Genomic DNA, 6,845 nt, shown 5'->3' with positions numbered 1-6,845 from the left:
TTATTGGTCAACATTCATTTCACCGAAATTTTGATGTCTACAATTTCATAAAGCATGAATCCGATAATTCAATAAACATTCCATAAAACGTAGTCATAAAATCATGTTTTTCATGTATGCATTTCTAGTTATTAAATCATGCATTTTTTAAGGGGTCCACTCACAGGTACTCTGTCATCGAAGAGCTGCTCAAACTAAAGAAAAATGAATAGCCACTAACAAATGCACCTAAGCACATAAAGGGAACAATTAATAAAACTGTACTAAAATGATTAAATTTGGGAAAACAAAGTGCGGATTTGGAATCAGGGTGTCGAATTACCCTAAAAAGGGTTTCAGGCAAATTTCGTAAAAGTCAACAAAAAGTCAACACAAGAATATTCCAGAGAATATTCCCTAACAGAATATTCCATCGAATCCGGGTCGGGTTAACGGTCAACGAGTCGGATCTGGTTCAGAATATTCCAAAAAATATTCCATCGAATTCGGGTTGGGTCAACGGTCAACGAGTTGGATCTGGTTCAAATCCGGGTTCAAGGTGAATGAGCTGGGTCGCTAGGTTAGGTCTGTTAGTTGGGTTTGGGCTGAGTAGTTAGGTTGGGTCTGAGTTGATGGGTTAGGCCTAGTTCAGATCAGGTTTTGGGTTGCGGATCGAATCGACCCAGTTTCAGGTCATAGGTTGGTAAGTGGCCAAAAAATGCCTGCAAAACTTGTAGTTTTCTGCCATGAAATAACTTGAAGTCCGACTAGCTCCATTTCACAACTAACACCAGCATGTCATCTATGGATTTGAAGCTATGGAGGAGAGGAATAGAGATATAACATTAATTGGCCCAGTCATGGCCGGCAAGTGGCCAAAAAATGCCTGCAAAATTTACGGGTTTTCTACCAAAATATAGGGAGAAGTCCCCAAGTTGGAATCATGCTAATCCTTCACAACAACAGTAAACAACTTAACAATCAAACTCAAACATCAACTTGAAACAAATGAAGGAAATCACAAAGCTTACCTAGTCGAAAAAAGGTGGACATTCACCAACGTGGTGGGTGTGCTATGTTCAGTGTCTGTGTGCTTCACAGAAAAGAAAAAAGAGAGAGAAGAAATCATGGCAGTAGGAGGTGGTGCCCACCGTTCCGATGAGGGTGGTGACTGGGTTTAGTATCTCTGCATTTGCAGAGAATGAGGGACGAGAGCAAGCTGAGAGAGTTTAAGAAAGAGAGAGAAAGAGCCTCACGGGGAGAGAAATGAGAGAAGATAGGGAACTAAGAGATAAAAACAAAGAAGTGGGTCCACTGGCACACCAAACAAGATCCACCAAAGACAAAAATTTAAAATAAAAATCCCAACCAAAGTGAAATTACAAAATTACCCTTGTCGTTCTGAAATTTGTAAAATTTTGGGACAGATCGTTATAGAGTGTGCCATTGACTAGGTAATCTATAATGGAATCTTGCCAATTTGGAGTTGTACTAACCGGTGACACTTTAGTTGCTGGTTCCACCTCAATGCTTGGCTTGTCTAGATATTCCACCAAAATAGGGCGTTTAAGTTGATAATAGAGGGCGGAGCCTAGGTTGGCTAGTGTGTCTGTGTGGGCGTTGTCTACCTGTGAAGCTTAAGTAGGGTGTAAGTCTGAAATGCCTTAAGTTACTTTTGTACCTTCTCTAGGTATTGCGTCATCTTCGAATGTTTTGCCGTGTACTCCCCAGTAGTCTGGCTAGTGATTAGCTAGGAATCAGAATGTATTGCAAGCTTTTTCACCGCCAAGTCTTTTTCCAGTTGGAGACCTCTAGTAAGGCTTTTGTACTTTCCTTCATTGTTAGATGCTTTGAAGCCTAGAGTGATTGCCAACTCGATCATCGAATCGTTTGGGGTGACAAGGACCACGCCTGCTCCTGAGCCCTTGTAGTTGAATACGTCGTCGACATGCAAATGCCAGAAGTCTCCATTGGGTGAAGCAGGCGAGCTTGGTTGACTCTAGGGCGTCGTTAAGTTGCTCTGTTGCATCGCCTAGGCTAAGCATGAATTCTGTTATGAAGTCCGCCAAGGCTTAGACCTTTATCGCCATACGAGGTTGAAAAACTAAGCTGTATTGGCCAAGTTTCAACACCCATTTCATTACTCGTTGAGAAGCATCTGGACCATGTAGGATTGATCGAAGAGGATATTAAGTCATAACAATAACTGTATGAGCTTGAAAATATGGTTTGAGCTTCTGAGCCGTAACAACTAGCGCCAAAATTAATTTCTCGATCTTCAGATATCTAGTTTCCGCATTGAAAAGAGCTCTAGAAGTGTAGAATACTGGCAGTTGGGCTCCCAGATCTTCTCGCATGAGGGCAAAGCTCATCGCTACTTCTGAGATTGCCAAGTAGATGTATAAGTCATCTGCTGCTTCCAACTTGGATAGTAAGGGAGGTGTCTCATTATGCCCTCTTGATTGTTTTGAAAAAAGGCTAGCATCGATCGGTGGACCGCAAGAATAAGCGGTTAAGTGCGGTTGCTCATCCAACCAAGCTTTGGATCTCCTTCAAAGAAGTTGGAGACTTCATCTCTAGGATTGCTCGGATCTGCTTAAGATGTGCTTCGATTCCTCGTTGGGTTCTTAGGTACCCTAAGAATCTGCCTAAAGATATTCCAAATGTGCATTTGGCGGGATTGAGCTTCATCTTGTACTTTCTAAGGATGTTGAAAGTTTTTGTCAAGTTACCGATGTGGTCTGATCGCTGCTTACCCTTCACCATGATTTCGTCGATGTAAACCTCCATGGCTACTCCATTTTGCTTTTTGACCATCATGTTTACCAATCGTTGGTAAGTGGCTCCCACATTCTTGAAGCCAAAAGGCATGACCTTATAGTAGTAGGTGCCTCTCTCGATTATGAACACGATTTTCTCCTTGTCAGGCTCGTGTATGGCTATTTAATTGTAGCCGAAGTATGTATCCAAGAAACTAAGCAGCCAGTTCCCAGAAGTTAAAACTACTAGTAGATCAATTTGGGGAACTAGATAAGGATCCTTTGGGCATGCTTTGTTAAGGTTGGTGTAGTCCACGCAAACCTTCCATTTGCCCTTTTCTTTATTCATTACTAGCACGACATTTGCAAGCCATGCTGAGTATGCTACCTCTTCTATGAATCTGGCCTCCAATGGCTTGTCGATTTTTGCTTCGATGATTGCTACTTGTTCAGGTATGAAATGTTTTCTCTTTTGGATCACTACTTTAGTAGTAGGGTCGATGTGCAGTTAATGGCAAGCTACCTTGGGGTCGATGCCGGGCATGTCGAAAGGTAACCATACGAAGACGTCATAATTTTCCTTAAGAAAGCAGTAAGTTCCTCATTTTCTTTCGGGCTCAGACGTGAGCGATTCTAGCAATTTTTCTGACTGCTAGGGATCAAGAATGATGTGTTCGGCGTCCTTTTTGGGTTTCCGTCCTGTCTCTTCTGCTAACGCGTTGATTTAGACACCATCTTCTTGATCTATTTGTTGTAGTTGCTATTTGGTAGCTTCGTTGTCCCTTTGGACCTCGATAGCCTCTACGGAGGTAAAGGTCTTCTTCTTTTACTCCTTCAGTACTTGCACAGTGCATCGCTGAGATATGGCCTGGTCAGACTTGATTTCTCCGACTCATCTTCTCGAGGTGCGAAATCGGATTTTTTTATACTTGACAAAGGTTATGGCATCCAAATTTATTAGCCAAGGTCACCCTAGAATCCCATTGTAAGGAGATGGGTCGCTTACTATCATGAACATCTGCTTTGAGACAACGTAAGGTGTTCTCACGTCAAGTGTAATGTTGTCGATGGCAGTTGAGGTGTGTCCGTTGAATCCGGTGAGTACCTTCACTCGACATATGATTATACTTTCCAAGCTCATCTTCTAAATTACTGAGAGCTAAAGTAGGTTGACCACACTTCCATTACCAACCATTATTCTATCGACTATCACGTGGGTGGGTTAGACAGATACCACTAGTGCGTCGTTAAATGTTGACTGCTCAGACCTGAAAGACTAATATAGCCTGCTAAATCTTCCTCTTCTTGGAGTTGTTGGTGGCCCCCAAGTGCTTAGATTCGACGAAGATGCCATTGATCTAGATTGTCTTGGTCGACGGCTTTTCATCAGCGTCTGCATTTCTTCCAGGATGCGTAGCTGGCTTGTCCAAGTATCTGTCAACCTTGCCTTTTTTCACCAACTTCTTTAGGTAGTTCTTCCAAGTGTAGCAGTTGTCAATTGTGTGACCATTACCTCGACGGAATGCACAGTACTTGGTGTGGTCCAACTTGGAGGTATATCTCTTTGATTACTTTGGCAGCTTGAACCATGGTTCACTCTCGATGTCACGGAGGATTTAATGGATCAGGATCAAGAACTTAGAATAGTTCTTCGGTGTCGGGCCTCCTTTAGTTAGGGATCAGTCCCTACGCTTGGTCTCTTGCTTGCTTTTGTTGTTGTACTACTTCATGTTCTCCTTCTTTTGAGCTACTGCCTATTCTCTTCAAGGTTGCTTAGGTGCCTTATCTACTCGCCGAGCCTCATCCTAAAGTTCATGCCTCTCTACCAAAGCGAAAGAGTATTCCAAAGTTAGATCTTCTTTCATGATCAGTTCTTCGAACAATAGGTGGTCTGATGGGAGTCCTTTTTGGAAGGCTGCACTAGTTATCGAGTCATTGTATCCGACTATCTTTGCCTTCTCTGCTTTGAACCTCTTCACATAATCGTGAAGTGACTCCTTTGGGTTTTTCTTGACGTTGAACAAATAGTCGAACTTCTTCTTGATCGAGCGGTATGATGAATACTCCTTGGTAAACCAAAGAAAACTCATCGAAACTCCGGATGGATTGTGATGACAAGGTGTAGAACCAATCTTGCATCTTGCCTTGTAAAGTGGTGGTGAATATCTTGCACATGAGAGCGTCGTTGTTCTGGTAGAGGATCATTGCGCTTCGATAATGCTTTAGGTACCTCTCTGAGTCTTCATCTCCCCTGAAGGATGTGAAATGCAGCATGATGAACTTACGCGAAGGCTCTACCTGCTCGATCTCGTCCATGAAGGGTGACCTGCTTATGTTGGTCATATCCCGTCGAAGTGCCTCGTTAGTGACCTCATTGCATTGGAAATCATGCAATTGTTCGGTCATGAGCCTCTCTACTTCTTCCTAAATTTGCCTTTGATGAGGTAGGGGAGCTCTCGACTGCCTCCAATCGTGACCTATTAGTCTAGGCTACTCTTCCATATGTTCGGATCATCTATGACGCGATTACTGTGCATATGGTACGTTCCTAGCAGGCAAGCAAATTTCTCGCACGCTGCCGGTTGAACTTGAGCCAGAATGTGTGACTACTCCTTACGGGCCTAACCATGAATAAACACTTCGCCTAGAAGGTTACTTATGTTGATTATCGGAGTATGGCCCCAACCATGAATGTATGTTCGTCCATGGGCCTAACCGAGAGTGCACGTTCCTCCGCATGCTAAGACTAGAGTATACGCTATCTCAGAGGCCCAGTCAGGAGTGTACACTGCCAAAACGCTCAGTTTGTGACCGGTCGAGTGGCTGCTTGCCAGGACGCCACTAGAGAGGTTCGTCGTCTGCCCTTGTCCTACTTCGAGACACCACGTCTGGGGCATGCTGCATCTCGATGCGCTGCATGATTCACCAAGGTCGTCTGCTAGACGAGGGCGTTTATTAACTCTATGACTTGTCGAGACAAGTGTTGTTCACCATTTAGGTTGGACAAGCTTGGATGGTATGTGTCTTCTTCAGTAGTGGAAATGAAATGAACTCCAAGCACGAGGTTTGAGTTGGGATATGTCAAATATGCAGAGAAATTAGGTGAAAATACCCCCGGTTCAATCGTCAATCCATAAATCTGAAGCTGAGATAGCTGAACCGGCTTTAGACCAATTTGGGTTGCTATGAGGGCCACGGGAATGGGCTAGACCACAGGTTAGACAGCAGGAACGGGTCGGGTCATCGACACAGGTCAGACCATGGGTGCAGGATAGGCCGCTGAAGCGCATGGGTGTTGGGCTCTCCTTGGCATAACTTGGGCCTACGCATCGTTCTGGGCCTACGCCACTGCCTTGGCACATGTGGCTGCAACTTGGGCCTACTTGTGCTGGGCCATACTAGGCTCTTTTGTGGCACAAGCCTGGGCTTGCTACTGCAATGTGGCACGGGCCTAGGCTTGCGAATGCAAAGTGATGTCTTCATCATGGCTTGAGTTTCACTGTGAGTTACCACGGTGGCTGCTGCTCATTGGCATAGCCATGGTAGTGCCCCATGGGGGTGGTGCCGCTCTAATTGTCGTCGTGTTGAGCCTCGTGGATCGTCGTGGTGGGGCTATGCCTCGATCTCCATCGTTTGGTCCAAATCCTTGAACATAGGAAGTTTCTTTCGTTGTGGTTTCTGAATTTCTAGTCATTGTACTTTTCTTTTACGTTTATTCAAAGAACTTTATAAAAATTCTAGGAATAAAAATGTACGAAAAATCTACCAATGAATGAGAAATGAGAAACTTTGAATACGAGAGTTTTCTTCGAGCTTATGAATCAAACTCCCAATGAAAGCACCAATTTGTGGATGCAAATTTCCGTCGTCTTCTCCTTTAACGAAAGTGCACCTGCAAAATAATAACACCTAAGATTAAGGCCAAAAGCCTCAAGCGCCCACGATGAATAGGGGGCTTTTGCCGAAGAATCTCTTATGCCAAAGTTAGAATTTTGAAAAGAATGTGTTTTGGAGTTTGTGGGGGTAGTAAATGGCTTAACTTTTTAGTGGGATAATAGAGCTATTTATAGGGGAGTGGCCAGCCCTATTTGGAGAATAGTGGCCGGC

Source organism: Pyrus communis, chromosome 4, assembly GCF_963583255.1.
Source record: "Pyrus communis chromosome 4, drPyrComm1.1, whole genome shotgun sequence".
Classification (NCBI taxonomy): domain Eukaryota; kingdom Viridiplantae; phylum Streptophyta; class Magnoliopsida; order Rosales; family Rosaceae; genus Pyrus; species Pyrus communis.
Note: the sequence above shows the minus strand (reverse complement) of the source record.